The following is a 15,275-nucleotide window of genomic DNA, read 5'->3' on the forward strand; positions in this document are numbered from 1 at the left end:
TTGGTCTTTTATTTTTGTTTCTTTCAGTAGTCAGTCTTTACAGGTAAGTTACCAAAGCAGTCACGCTGCGAACAAGAGCTCACAATGGGTGCTCACAGATTTGCATGCTGATTGCCTTGACACAGATTTTTAGGGGGCTGATATTGAATTTTGGGAGCGCTGAATCCCCCCTAAATAGAGTCTAGAAATGCCTTTGCTGCTCATTTACCAGTTACAGTACCTGTTGTTTTCAGATTATGACCTCCTGTCATTAGCATTAAAGACTCAACTATTTCTATAAATAGTAACAAATAAACACCTTTTCTGTCTATTCTAGGACACATCCACACTATCTTTTTCTCTCTGTTTTGGCCTTCCATCCACATTGAGCATTTTCGAAGATGCTCTCCCAGGTGGATATATTAGAAAATGTATCTTTGCGATGTATTGTGGACTGGGAAAACGGAGATATCTGAGGCCACGTCAACACCAACATGTTTTCATTTGAAATCACATCTTTTTCCCAACGTTTTAGCATTTCATCCACACTGAGAAAACGTAGCTTTTTGAAAACGCTCCCAAAGTGGATACATTTGAGGCCGTCTTCGCCTAGAAGTGTGGACGTGAAAGACGGACATATTTGAAAACGATGATGTATTTGTTGTCATATGACGCAGCCATGTGATCCATTCAACCCAATACATTCAAGATGTATATGTCCATGTTGTAGCGGCGCTGTTGTGCCTGATATTCACTTTGAAAGCCTTGTTAAAAATAAATGTTACTTTGTACAACCTACACATTGCATTCATTCAAAGGCGATGGGAAGTTTACTCTGAATTGCTGTCCGCCAACACAGCACGAGGACAATAAAATTTCAGACCATACATGGAACAGCGATTTTTGTCGCTTGCACAGTAAGGGGATTTAAGTGTTCTCATACGTTTCAGAGTGGACGAGAAACTTCTGTAAAGCTGTTTTCAAATGTATCTGGATGAAAGTGGGTGTAGACTTATTTGATTTTGGTGGACACAAATTATTTACAATAAATAATTATAATAACCAATAATGTTTTTAATATACAGTGCAGTCTATATACCAACGTGTCACTTTTGGCAATTTAAGCACTGTGAATTTCGATAGAAAGTAAAATCTCTTGAAAAAAAATGTACACTCTCACTGAATTTTTTTTATTTGTCTGCTAACATTGTTCAACAGTGCATTTACATGAATTATCGATTTATACATAGATTTATGTATTTTTTTCTGAAAGTAATGAAAATTCCCACCAAAGTGTCAATTCTATCAGGAAGACTCGCCGACTTGAGTGAAATACATGATGACATTTATATGATGAATATAATACAGAAATGTGATGTCTCTCTTTGGCGTAAGCCCCGTCTGGCGGTCTGAAGAAGTTGTACTTGGAACCGTCATATCCTGCCAGAGATAGGAGGCAGGGGTGAGGAGCCTACCCCCGTGCAGGACGGGACACAACTGGTGGTGGTGGGGTGGTGGAGGTAGCCGTGTTAGCACACTGAAACAGCAATGTGATAGACTGTCTAAAATATTTAAACACTGTGTCATAAATGTGATGATCTATTGAGAATAGGAACTTATAAAAATTGTATCATGGCAAAATTTTGGTGTTTAAAAATATATATGATTTATCATCACATAAAATAATTATATTTTGGAACAGAATGTTTAGAATGTATTTGATATGATATTTTCAAGCACGCAAATCACTTAATAGCAGATTTTCCTGTTAGTGCACGAAACACAAATGTTCCTCTTTTCATTGAATGATGTGTTCTTCTGCCACTCGACCCTGAAATATGTTTCATAGCTATATTTTTCTACCTGCTTGAAAACAAGATTGTTTCCACTACAGTTTTGCTCTCCAAAAAAGTTCTCCCTAACAATCCTGTAATTCATTAGAGATTCACTGCCCTCAAAAAACTATGAATCTCAAAAGACCGTTGATAAATTGGACATGACTTCTGTGAAACTCCAAACCTCTGAGTGGCAGTCAGAATTGCTTTTGAAAGCTGATTTTAGCTCCTCTGTCTAATCCATAGTTACCCTCAACTTACATAGCATGCCTCTATATTTGAATATCTTTGAATAAAAGGAAAATGGCTCAATAATTATACCCATGAGAGAGGCGAGGTTGGGATGGTAAGAGAGTCGTTCACTCTGCTTTTAATCTTTTTATTTATAACACTAATTAACTAACTCTCACAGACCACCCACCTCTGCTCCATGACTCACTAAATGAACACACCAGCCAGCCAGAAACACACATACATAGACAGACTCTTGGTTTACACAAATCAACACAGAGCATGAATAACATTTCTAAACCATCTATTTACAGATTTATATCTTTATACAAATGCATTCATGACATTCACACAATCATATTGCTACAAGAATATGTGAACTTTACAACTCTAAATCTTTTCTCCACTCTAAAGTGCTACAAATTGTTCTTCTGGCAGGAAAATAGTTGCTTAAAATATCCATACATACAGTGTGAAGTCCCAAACAGAGGAGACATTCGCTCAGCAAACATCATATGATATGCTCAGAGTGTCACATGGCAGGTTAACATTCTGTATGTGATGAATAACTCATCTGAGATCATTTCATAATCAATAAACAGTCCGTGAAGCTCCTGATATAGTCATGAGAAGCACTGAAAGGCACTAAATAAACCCTAATCTGTCTTTTATTGTTTTATTTCTGGCTAACAATGTTGCACTATGTGTGTTAACATGATGTTAGTATGATAAAATAATTGTATCTGTGTAAAATTGTATATAAAAAATGTGAAACCCTATAACCCCGTTATTGGATATAACTTTAATTTAATTTATAAGTTTAGCAAGTGATTTTATCACACTACAAACATGCCATATTCTTGGCTGCTTTCCTGAGTTTCACTCCAGCTGTCTATACAAACTTCTAGATGTTATTCAAAAGTGAATCTCCATTAAACTGCCACAGGTTTAGAAGACTTGGATCATTCTGGAAGGCTTCCCACCTACTTATAAAAGAGGTGCTGCCAGCATACTGTACAAAAGACTGACTTTAAAATAGTCATTCCTGATAACCGCATAGTCACATTTTAGCTTCCAGGGAAGTAATATTTAAATGTGAAGTACAAAGGATGCAGTATCTTTCAAAAACATTTCTATTAATGACACTGAGCTGAGAGAAATACACCCTCTGCTGGACACTACAATAACAGCCAAGGAAAAGCAAATACTAAGACTACATGGGACGTGAAGGACATGTCCACTGTACTCTTTAAAAAGGTGATTTGGTCCTCTGCACATTTTCAAGATAAACCCATATGGAGTACAAATGGTGGATCTGTATACAGTATTCTATGTGTTTTGTTATTTTGGGCTGATTGAGCGACCATCCAGCCAATCACAGGTGAGTTTCATGAGCCGAAACAAACCTTGTACGTAATAGGCCGTCAGTCAGACAGTCTAATCAATGAGCCTCTGTTCATTTAAGTACAAATTACAAGTAATGTAATTGTGCACATGCTCAATAATTTATTCAGTCTTTTATTGTCATGTTTAAAACAAAAGCAAGTGCTCCACAAGATGCCCTTTATTTTTGCAGATAATTTGGCGAAATGTAAAATTTTGCAATACTTGAATCTTTAAAATACTACAAATATAAAAAGTATATAACACATATATATTAATATAAAACTTCTACCATACTTATATATTTATATATACTTTAAAATATTAATACTGCACTGTGAGTGTTTGGGTTTTCAGTTTAAATTAAAATGAACATTCTGTAACCATTTACTCACCCTTGTGTCGCTCCAAACCTGTACGACTTTTTATGATATTTGGCAGAATTTCTATGCTGATTTAATTATTTTATTTTTTTCATATCACAAAAGTAGATGGGTTTCGGTGATTTTAAACTCCTCCCAAAAGTAGTCCAGATCATTTATAATGAATAACTAAATAAATGTCCATCTGTTCCTCACATAAAACTATTGTATGGCATCAGAAGTCTTTGAATATAGTGCATGAGTTTAATGGACTACTCTTTTTTTTCTTCTTGATAAGTCAAGTCTCCATCTACTTTCATTGTATTGCAAAACACTTAGCTTATATATTCTGCTAAAATGTTCCATATTTGGAGAACTACTCCTTTAAATATTGCATGTGGTCATTCTGCAGTATCATTTAATGTACACTCACCTAAAGGATTATTAGGAACACCTGTTCAATTTCTTATTAATGCAATTATCTAATCAACCAATCACATGGCAGTTGCTTCAATGCATTTAGGGGTGTGGTCCTGGTCAAGACAATCTCCTGAACTCCAAACTGAATGTCAGAATGGGAAAGAAAGGTGATTTAAGCAATTTTGAGCGTGGCATGGTTGTTGGTGCCAGACGGGCCGGTCTGAGTATTTCACAATCTGCTCAGTTACTGGGATTTTCACGCACAACCATTTCTAGGGTTTACAAAGAATGGTGTGAAAAGGAAAAACATCCAGTATGCGGCAGTCCTGTGGGCTGAAAATGCCTTGTTGATGCTAGAGGTCAGAGGAGAATGGGCCGACTGATTCAAGCTGATAGAAGAGCAACTTTGCCTGAAATAACCACTCGTTACAACCGAGGTATGCAGCAAAGCATTTGTGAAGCCACAACACGCACAACCTTGAGGCAGATGGGCTACAACAGCAGAAGACCCCACCGGGTACCACTCATCTCCACTACAAATAGGAAAAAGAGGCTACAATTTGCAAGAGCTCACCAAAATTGGACAGTTGAAGACTGGAAAAATGTTGCCTGGTCTGATGAGTCTCGATTTCTGTTGAGACATTCAGGTGGTAGAGTCAGTAATTTGGCGTAAACAGAATGAGAACATGGATCCATCATGCCTTGTTACCACTGTGCAGGCTGGTGGTGGTGGTGTAATGGTGTGGGGATGTTTTCTTGGTACACTTTAGGCCCCTTAGTGCCAATTGGACATCGTTTAAATGCCACGGCCTACCTGAGCATTGTTTCTGACCATGTCCATCCCTTTATGGCCACCATGTACCCATCCTCTGATGGCTACTTCCAGCAGGAAATGCACCATGTCACAAAGCTCGAATCATTTCAAATTGGTTTCTTGAACATGACAATGAGTTCACTGTACTAAAATGGCCCCCACAGTCACCAGATGTCAACCCAATAGAGCATCTTTGGGATGTGGTGGAACGGGAGCTTCGTGCCCTGGATGTGCATCCCACAAATCTCCATCAACTGCAAGATGCTATCCTATCAATATGGGCCAACATTTCTAAAGAATGCTTTCAGCACCTTGTTGAATCAATGCCACGTAGAATTAAGGCAGTTCTGAAGGCGAAAGGGGGTCAAACACAGTATTAGTATGGTGTTCCTAATAATCCTTTAGGTGAGTGTATATATGATAATGTGTAGTTAAAGATACATGTTTGCAAGTTTTGTTTTGTAATAAATGTAATGTAATAATGTAAATGGAGCCTGAAAGGCTCACCAGTATTTGGCCATAGACGCTGTGCTTGAGTCCAACTTCTTCTCACTGTGGAGCTGAAAGCAGCTGTCAGTGAACGCTCGTCCGACACAGATCTCAGTCTTCAGCTCAGCCAGTTTGTGCTGCACCGTCTGAGAGAGAGAGACAGAGAGATAGAATAGCACTTACACGACTGATGATTTTATTAGTCCAAACCTGATTTACAGCTCACTGATTCTACTCAACTATATGTACAAATGAACTACATAATGGAGCTCATTCAATTTCTCCAAGCATCTGTCTCAAACTGTGAACAGGACGGTGGGATACAGTTACGGAGGGTGCGCGTGACCATGACCGTGAGGTTAAATGCGAACTACACAAATTAGAAAATGGATTCTCATTCTGATGAGGAAGAGAACTGAATTAGACTGTTTTTTTTTTATTATTTTTTCTTTTATCAGGATAAACATACATTAAATTGAACTGTAAGTTCTGGTCCTCAAATTTGATTGGCTAAGAGGTGTTCATATAGTGCTGGTATTTAGCATTAAATCACTGTGGCAATTCACTTTGCTTGTCTGCATACGCTGTTGATCACAAAGACTTTCAATGGGGTTAAGGTCAGGACTCTGTGGTGGCCAATCCATGAGTGAAAATTATTCCTCATATTCCCTGAACCACTTTTTCACAATTTGAGCACAATAAGCGCACAGGGCAGTGGCGGCTCAGCGGTTAAAGCCCCAACACCACCAAGACACCACTGTTGGGCCCTTGCGCAAGGCCCTTGACCCTATCTGCTCCAGGGGCGCCATATCATGGCTGACCCTGCACTCTGACCCCAGCTTAGCTGGGATATGTGAAAACTAATACATTTCACAGTATATAAACTGTGTGTATAATGTGTGACCAAAATAAAGGATTCTATAAATCTTGGCATTGTTGTCCTGGAATATGCCCGTTCCATCAGGGAAGAAAAAGTCCATTGATGGGATATCCTGGTCATTCGGTACATTCAGGTAGTCAGCTGATTTCATTTTATTGCCTCACAACATTGCTGAGCCTAGACCTGACCAATTAAAGCAACCCAAAATCATAACACTAATTGATGTTTTTTTTTTTTTGCATACATTTTTATTATGGAGCAGGGAGGAGAATTTGTATTAAAATCAAACTTAAATATCAATCTATTTCTCATCCGCACCTATCATATCACTTCTGAATAAATGTTTTTAACCACTGCAGTCTTCTGGATTACATTTATGCTGCCTTTATGTGCTTTTTAAAGTTTCTAAAATTTGGACCATGTTGACTTTCATTGTATAAACCTATAGAGCTGAAATATTCTTCTAAAACTCTTTGTGCAGAAGAAAGAGAGTCTCTGTTTTTGTAGACTTTGTGATAAGTCTGAGCCCACTTTTCATTATTTTCTTTTTTGGGAACCCAGTAATAAGTTAAGACATTTTTCCATAAGTATATTTTTTGAAACAGTACCATATTTATGTAATACTTTCTTAACTTGTATGCAGTATTGCTATGTGATCTGGTTAAACGTTAAAGCCTTCATTTTGGTGAAAGATTTTATTTTGCCAGATCATTTCTATTTGAGGTTGAGTTGGCAATGGCATTGTAATGCAGAGAATTGCTCTCATCCATCATCATCATCTGTCTGCAAAAAGAGGTTACTTTAGATTTGTATAGAAACTTATGTGAAATAACACAAATGTGCAATTAGCGAATCTAGAACGCTGAAAATATAGTGCCAAAGCTGATTAGCCTCGCTCGTGCATCCAGTATGTGTAATAGACATGCAGCGAGCAGCACATGCAGACTATTAAATATTTTTTATTAAATAGCAGCCCTTGCGGTTTGATAATCGTTATATCACGTTATAACACGTTTTAGATTTTATTTTGATTAATTGGTCAGCCCTTGTCTTTTTCAAAATGCAATCGCAGATATTAATGAATAATCAATAGTAATAATAATAATTTTTTTACTTTTTGAAATTCCAAAAACACTTATTAGCTATACTCTTCTTAATAATTCAACTTTAAATTTAACTTGTCAGTTTATCAATAATTACATGGTTACTAGTACAAATCTTGTAATACAAAATGATACAATTCCTGACATCAACAATAAAAATTTTAATTTGTTCAATGTTCAAAAAATTATAAAAAATGTTAGTTTTGGTATTTACACTATTTGGAAATGCATTTCAAATATTCAAAAAAATAAATAAGTGTAACTCTTGCTGGTTAAAATTACATTACAGATATCTGTGTTAAACTAACATTTTTACTAGTTATAATTTAATTGTTAATATCAGGAATGCACAAGTAACCATTTAATCATTTACTTGAGAGCACGCATCCCGTTTTGAATAAGAAGATAGCTAATAAGTGTATTTAGAATTTTAACCAGCAATAAAAATTTGTATGATATGACCCTTTTCACGTTTACCTGCAAGTGAGCGATGGTTCGGCCAAATGCCTTCCTCAACATCACGTAGTTACATGTGACTTCAAACATGAATTCACAGATGGCCATAGCTGCTATTATAAGATGTTACTGCAGAAAGAGAGAGAGAGAGAGAGAGAGAGAGAGAGAGAGAGAGAGAGAGAGATACAAACTGAAATAGCTCCCTTTTCCTATTATAGTACATTATAATGGGATATCAGCCTGTTTGTTGAGCTGTTCAAATGTGCTAAATCTTTTTGCATATGCAGTATGACATGTTATAGTAACAATGCAATCTGAGTACAAAAGATCTTCTGAAGCACAATGTAATGTGTTACAGCCGTTGTAAACACTTCTACTTTTAGATTGGTCACAGAGTCAACTTGAGAACTACACAAATGCTAACTTGGTAACCAACAGTATGTCTGTGCTTTCGCTCATATACCTGTGGAGGCTCGTTCATTAGGTAATAGAATACTTTATTGGCATTGACCCAACAGAGCCTCAGCCGGCAAACGCACATCCTCAAAAACGTCTCGGCTGTATCCTGTGTGAAAACAATGATTATATCCACTGAATCTCACTAAACCTTTTGACTAATCAATGATATTAAACCATAATGCTTCAATATATCGCACTGAGTTCTCATAAAACCTGACAACGCATATTCATTTTTAGTTTTGAAACACTGTGTATGAAAAGCTTGAGAGAACCTGAGCTTTCCGTCAGATTTTTTCCAGCTTGCGGCGTGTCTGGAAGCCCTTAATGCTGTTGTTAATCAAGAACAGACTTATTCTGTGAGCTGCAGTCACAGTAATTATGATCACCACATCACTCCTGAAAGAAAGAGTGTTGTGAATTAAAAAACAAGATGGAAAATTATAGCAGCCAAAAAGATTCAGAACAAAAAACTACCAATGAACCAACAACTCATCTACAGAAGATTCACTCACAAAAGATTATATATCATGTTCAAACCACTTCCAGTCTAATATTTTAATATTTACAGTATTACGACAGTGACTCATCTGAACGGATTGATGCCGTGAAGCGATAGCCGAGATTAGTTACACTGATATCATTAACTACTTTGAGTTGTTGTTATGACTCAAATGCACAGGTTGAGCCTGAACTAATTTTTACTACAACACATAAAATGGTAATTGTTCTCCATCTGGTTCGCTCATTTCGGTAGTTTTTGTATCGCTTGTTATGGAGACTCGAACCAGGAAACAGTCCAGCGGCAATCAGAATCATCATAGCACCACCCCCGTGGTTGCTCAGGAAAACTGTGGCTCGTAAGTCATGGAATATAGTACGGCTGTCAACAAGGTGGAGAAACAAAATTCAAAATTTTTGCATTGTAGCGATTGTTTATTGAAAAGAACATATCTGGCTATTAACAAATGTGCGTAAAATGATAAAGTCAAAAGACTTATCCAGTTCATATTCTTAAATATGTAGTAAAAAAGTAAAACGAGAAAAGAAACACTTCAATAAACGGTCCTACATTAACTTGGTGTTGCACAGTAGCCTACACTGGTGCCATAGTAAACCATGGACTCAACCTTCATAATACCGGCAGTACCACAGTGTTTTTCATTAACTACAGTTTAAATACACTATGTATGTACCTAATTCTTATGCAGCGAGACACAACCACCAAAGACCTTCACAGTGACGTTCACTCCAAATGCATCCATCTTTTTGAATGTACACATGCGCTAGACGGACGTCTTTGACCATTGTGCAGCATCTCGCTGAGTCTCATGCAGTAACAATGCATTTTTTTAGATGCTGTGTCAATTTAAAAGGAAATTCAACCTTTAAAACGCAGGTGTATCGAGACACGTTTGAAAGGTTTTTACCTTTTTGATTTGTTGGACAGCATCTGTTTTAGCCCGCGAATGTCATTGTCAGTGCTTGGCACATTCAAAATTTGAACGATCATTTCATCATTCGGATGTGCATTTTTATCTTAAATTAAACTACTATTTCAATTTTGACAGCCATAGAATATAGCATGTGTCGCATGGACTACTTTTATGATACTTTTATGGTGTTTTTTTGTCCCTTTTGGATCTCGACAGTGTCCGAAACCATTCACTTTCACTAGGGCTGCATATTGATACAGATTTCCCAATTCAATTCAGATTCATAAGCTCTCGATTCAATTTCGATTCGATATCTATTCATAAAGGGATATTTTATTTAAAATGTCCCTTTTGTTTACAGATGAAAGTAATTATCTCCCAGATAATGCCGTTAATGAAATAGGGGACCTTCTAACTAGGTACATTACAAAAAATAAAAATCAATAGTACCAATAATATTTTATTCGTTTTTCATTATTCTGGTCACATATTGGCTTTTTAAAAATGAACAAATCCTACAAATTATATTTTATACTGTCTCTTTAACAAAACCGTCATTTCTGTAAAAAGCATCTGGAAATGAGCGCATGTTAAGGAGAGAGACTCGAATAGCTATATCTCATTCATTCTATGCGTGATTCGAATTTAATTTGTATTTTTTGTTGTTTTTGATCAACAGCTAATTAGAGAAAAGAAAGAGAATCAAAAGAAACATTATTCAAACATTTACCAGCCAGTTGGCAAATATGTACATTTATATAAAAAATTGGTCAAGGGGTTTAAGAATGAAGTCCATAAGTGAACTTTTCCATTGAGTGATATAGTTTTACTGATTCCGTATTCCTGGGACAAAAAGAAAAGGGACACAGATTTGCTGAATTCAACACTTTAATTCTACTGATTCTACTGAAAATACTGTACAGTTCTCTACATCACTGATGGCGTTTTACATACCTTGCTTCCATTAAGAATCCAGTCAATGCCATCTCTTTTAGCATAAGTCTTCACTCCTTGAAGGTCACTTCAGAGACAAAACAGAACATAATTGGGACAACTAAAAGAACAAATTGTGCACATATAACGAAATGGCTTTGTAGCACAAGTAAAAATTATGCACCGTGGTAGTCAGGGTCTTTTATATTTAAAGTGACATCTAGCTATACAACCATTTGAAGGACTGAAATGTAATTTACTCTTCACTGAGGCTCACATTCCGGCTCCAGGTTCATTCATAGCAATGGCCCTGATGCATTTCCCAGCAGTCGTCTATGGAATATAGTGCTCAATCTGAGCCTTTGAGTGCAGAGAGAAACCCGACCACTGCAGTTAGCATTCATTCTAAAACACATACAGAGCCACACCGCTTCTGCAACATTATAACAGGTGATAGATGAGGTTTATATGTATGTATATGTATGACAGGTAAGGGCGGGCCTACTCACTGCTCCTCCCACACCAATGCAGCAGACAGCAGGTCTCCTCCCACCCTTCCCTGTTCTTCAGGAGTGAATATTTCCAATAATTCCTATTCTCCAGCCTTTTCCCAAAGCTCTCTGCTAAACTCACCCTTCTTCTCCCACCTGTGAACACACATATATATGCTTTAGAGTGTGCCACTTTATGTCTCTATCTCCATTATATTATCAGGACATGTCATTATCAGGATTAGATAATACACACAGGTTAAGTGACTCACTCAGAATGATACAGAATGACTTCCTCCTGAAAGTTGACGGAACAGGTCATGTTCCCCTGAGATAATCTGTTGGATGCCGATGTCCATCAGTCTTTACCATGAATGCTGCATTCTGATCATAATAATACAAATAATAATAACAGCAATAATATATATTATTGTCTCATATTATAAATATAATTTATATTGTAAAAGAGATTAAATAGCTTTGATAAATAACCATTTCATAAAATTAAAATTACCCTTACAAAGAGGTTTTGTGGCTGTACCGTAGTACAGTGAGGTTTTAAGATATTTAAATATATCTTGTTACTTTGATTCTATGTAACAGTTACCATATTTGCCCATCATAGTGTTTACATGGTGATCTTAAAAAAATCATATCAATACTGATATATAGCATAATGAATGGCTACCTTATTCATGTAATAAATACTGTATTTTGAAGGTTGTTCAAAGTAAAATATAAGCTTATTAAACAAAATGGGAATACAAATACGATTTATATGCATATTAAACATGAAATAATCTGAAGTGCCTGTGGAACAAACTGTAGAAAAAACAATAATGTCCCAAAACAAACACTAAACAGCATATGACGTCTCACCTCGGCAGGGACACGAATACACATTTTTCGTGACAGGAGAAAAACTCGAGTGTTTTGAGAGCAAACATGTTGTCGATATGATCAATAATACTGCCCTCTGATTGATTGACAGGTCACAAACAGCAGCGCCCCTGAACTTCACTATATCACTTCCGCCAAAGAATACATGAATACAGCCAAACTAAGAGTCCTTGTTGACGGAGCAGCTAAGTGAACAGTTATGAATTCAAGCACGATTTTTTTAAGAATAATTAGGCTATATACTTATATAATTATATATGGAATTATATAATTATACAAATAATTATTACCTCAATAAAGGGATAGTTCACCCAAAAATGAAAATTCCCTTATCATTTGCTCACTCTCATGTAATCCCAGATGTTTGTGACTTTCTTTCTAAAAGCAGAACACAAAGTTTTTTATTAGAATATTTCAGCTCTGTAGGTCTATACAATGAGTGAATGGTGACCAAATCTTTGAAGCTCCATAAAGCACATAAAGGCAGCATAAAATTGATCCACATGGATCCAATGGTTAAATCCATGTCTTCTGAAGTTATATGACAGGTGTGGGTGAGACACAGATCAATATTTAAGTCCATTGTTACAATGAATTCTACTCCCTGTTCATTCAATTTTCAACTCGCTTTAACTTTCATTTTTACATTCTTGTGTGTTTGGTGATTCTCATTCTATATGCACATGCCTCTATAGTGCAGGGAGGAGATTTTCTAACAAAATTTTACATAAATATTGAACTGTTTCTCACTCCCACCTGTCATATCACTGAAGAAGACTTAGATTTGACCATTATAGTCATATGGATTACTTTTATTCTCTCTTTATGTAGTTTTGGTAACATTTTGTTACCCATTCACTTGCGTTTTATGGACCTACAGAGTTTAAATATACTTCTAAATATCTTGTTTTGTGTTCTGCAGAAGAAAGAAAGTCATACACATCTGGGATGGCATGAGGGTGAGTAAATGATGAGAGATAAGCCATTTTTCATTTTTGAGTGAACTATCCCTTTAAATATACATCTTCAGAAGCCATATTATAAGTTTGGGTAATAAACAGATCAATATTTAAGTCCTTTTTTTTTTTTTTTTACTGTAAATTCTCCCATCTGTCCAGTAGGTGGTCATATGCATGAAGAACTCAAATATGCAATAACAAAAGAAGAAGAATATGAAAGTGAAAGTGGAGATTTCCAGCCTCCCTAAAACCACTACGTGATCAAGACATCATGCTCAGGTCATCTAGAAATGCATTCACAAACACATTCTCAATGTATTCACACAAAAAAGTTTTTCATGAATAAATATAAGAGTATTAAATTCTTAAAGGTACACTCTGTAACTTTAGTTTTTGTGTCATCTTGGACACTGACATCTAGTGGCTTGGATGCAGCATCATTTTAAATCAATAGTTTTCAGTTTCAGATGTCATTGTGGAAATATAGTATTCACAGTCAGCCATTATTACTTTAATCAATGAGTGAAAGTGTCAAATAACAGGACAGTTAATGAGATTAAGTCAGTAGTATTCGTCCTATAAAAATGTCTGTCTTCTCCCGGAAACAAATGACATCAGTGACCTCTACCGGACACTACTGATCATTACATACATACCAATTTTTTTTAATAGTTTTTAATGGATATTTTGAATTATTTATTCATTTCAGTTATTTATTTATAATGTATTGTTGTTTGTTTTTGTTTGCATTTTTACTTATTTTTATTTATTTTTCAGTAAAGTTTTACATTTTAAGTATTATTTTGTTTATACTAGACATTTTCAACAAACCACCCCTTGAAATAGTGTCTAAAGTTTTAGCATTACATTTAATCTGAGTTCAAATGCTTTAAAACGAGAAGCCTGATCTTCTAAAATCAGCAGAGATTGATGCATGAGGCAGTGCATCAGAACATGTGAATCAGAGCGCATGGAAGGAGTGAACAGAATGTGTGTTGTGTTCAGACTCAGAGAAGAGCCGAGCGACCTCTGACCCACTTTCACACAGACATACAGCTGTCTGCTATACAAACACACTCAAACACACTATGACATATACAGTGATATTCACACACACATTGCACATGCATACACAGTCAAATCAAAATGAGGTGATTATTTGATGAATTTCAATAAATATTATAAACGTGTGCATAACGTTGTCATTGCGTGGTCATTCACGTAAATACACTTTTGGACACGTATACGTTTTACATGTTTTAGTGTGTGCAAATAAGTTGATTATTATTATTGAGCAATATTTCTACCAGTAGTTTTTGCCTTTATAAGGGCATATTTTTTACTTAAAATGCACAGGTATGTTAAACACTGAAATTGGATCAGTTATAATTGAAATGATCCTCCCAACCTCCAAACGTTTTGTGACAAGAGGCTTTGGGAAAATAATTGAATCTCTTTTATGAATTGTTATGTACTTCATAATTGTTTTAGATTTAGCTGAAAAGCCTAAATGGCAGTTTCCTGTTGTGACAACTTACCCCCATTATAGTGTCATTTTGTCACAAATCCCAACTTGTTAAATGAACTGTAGGCTCTTTATTCCTGTGGTAAAACATTGTGAATGTTAAAAAGCTTTTTGTTGTCAAGACTCTATGTGCCTTCACAGAAACTGGCTTTAAACATAATTGTAACAAACCTGGGAAATATTCACTTGTGTGATAATTATACAATTATATTGTATAATGTATATTCAAGGATATTTTGTAGAACTTGGGAATAGGCAAACCTATTATAACCTGACAATCTGACATTCTTTGTTTTAGTTTAGACTAGTTCAATGGTCATGATCTCAGCATGCATGCTAAAGGAAGGATGTGCAGTGTTCAAGCTGTTTGACGTCACCTGACACGAGCAGCTCACACGTGTATCCTGCAGAGGGTGATGCAAGCTCTATAACACTCATTTACTGTGAGCACAAATTCACAAAATTGCAAAATAGCAAATAGCAAAATTTTCAATGTCAGTTTGAAGATACTTATAATTGTCATGAATAACATTAACAGACATGCATTGATTCTATAATGCCTAATAGATCATGTTATTATAAGTTGAAAAGCATACTAGAAATTACAGAAAAGTAGAACCAAA

General features: G+C 35.9%; 1 pseudogene; it reads right to left on the reverse strand.

The window, feature by feature from the left end:
• Positions 1 to 1,161: 1,161 nt before the first annotated feature.
• On the reverse strand, positions 1,162 to 12,289 carry LOC127661849 (long-chain specific acyl-CoA dehydrogenase, mitochondrial-like; annotated as a pseudogene).
• Positions 12,290 to 15,275: the final 2,986 nt, after the last annotated feature.

This window comes from Xyrauchen texanus, chromosome 21 (genome assembly GCF_025860055.1).
Source record: "Xyrauchen texanus isolate HMW12.3.18 chromosome 21, RBS_HiC_50CHRs, whole genome shotgun sequence".
In the NCBI taxonomy this organism is placed as follows: domain Eukaryota; kingdom Metazoa; phylum Chordata; class Actinopteri; order Cypriniformes; family Catostomidae; genus Xyrauchen; species Xyrauchen texanus.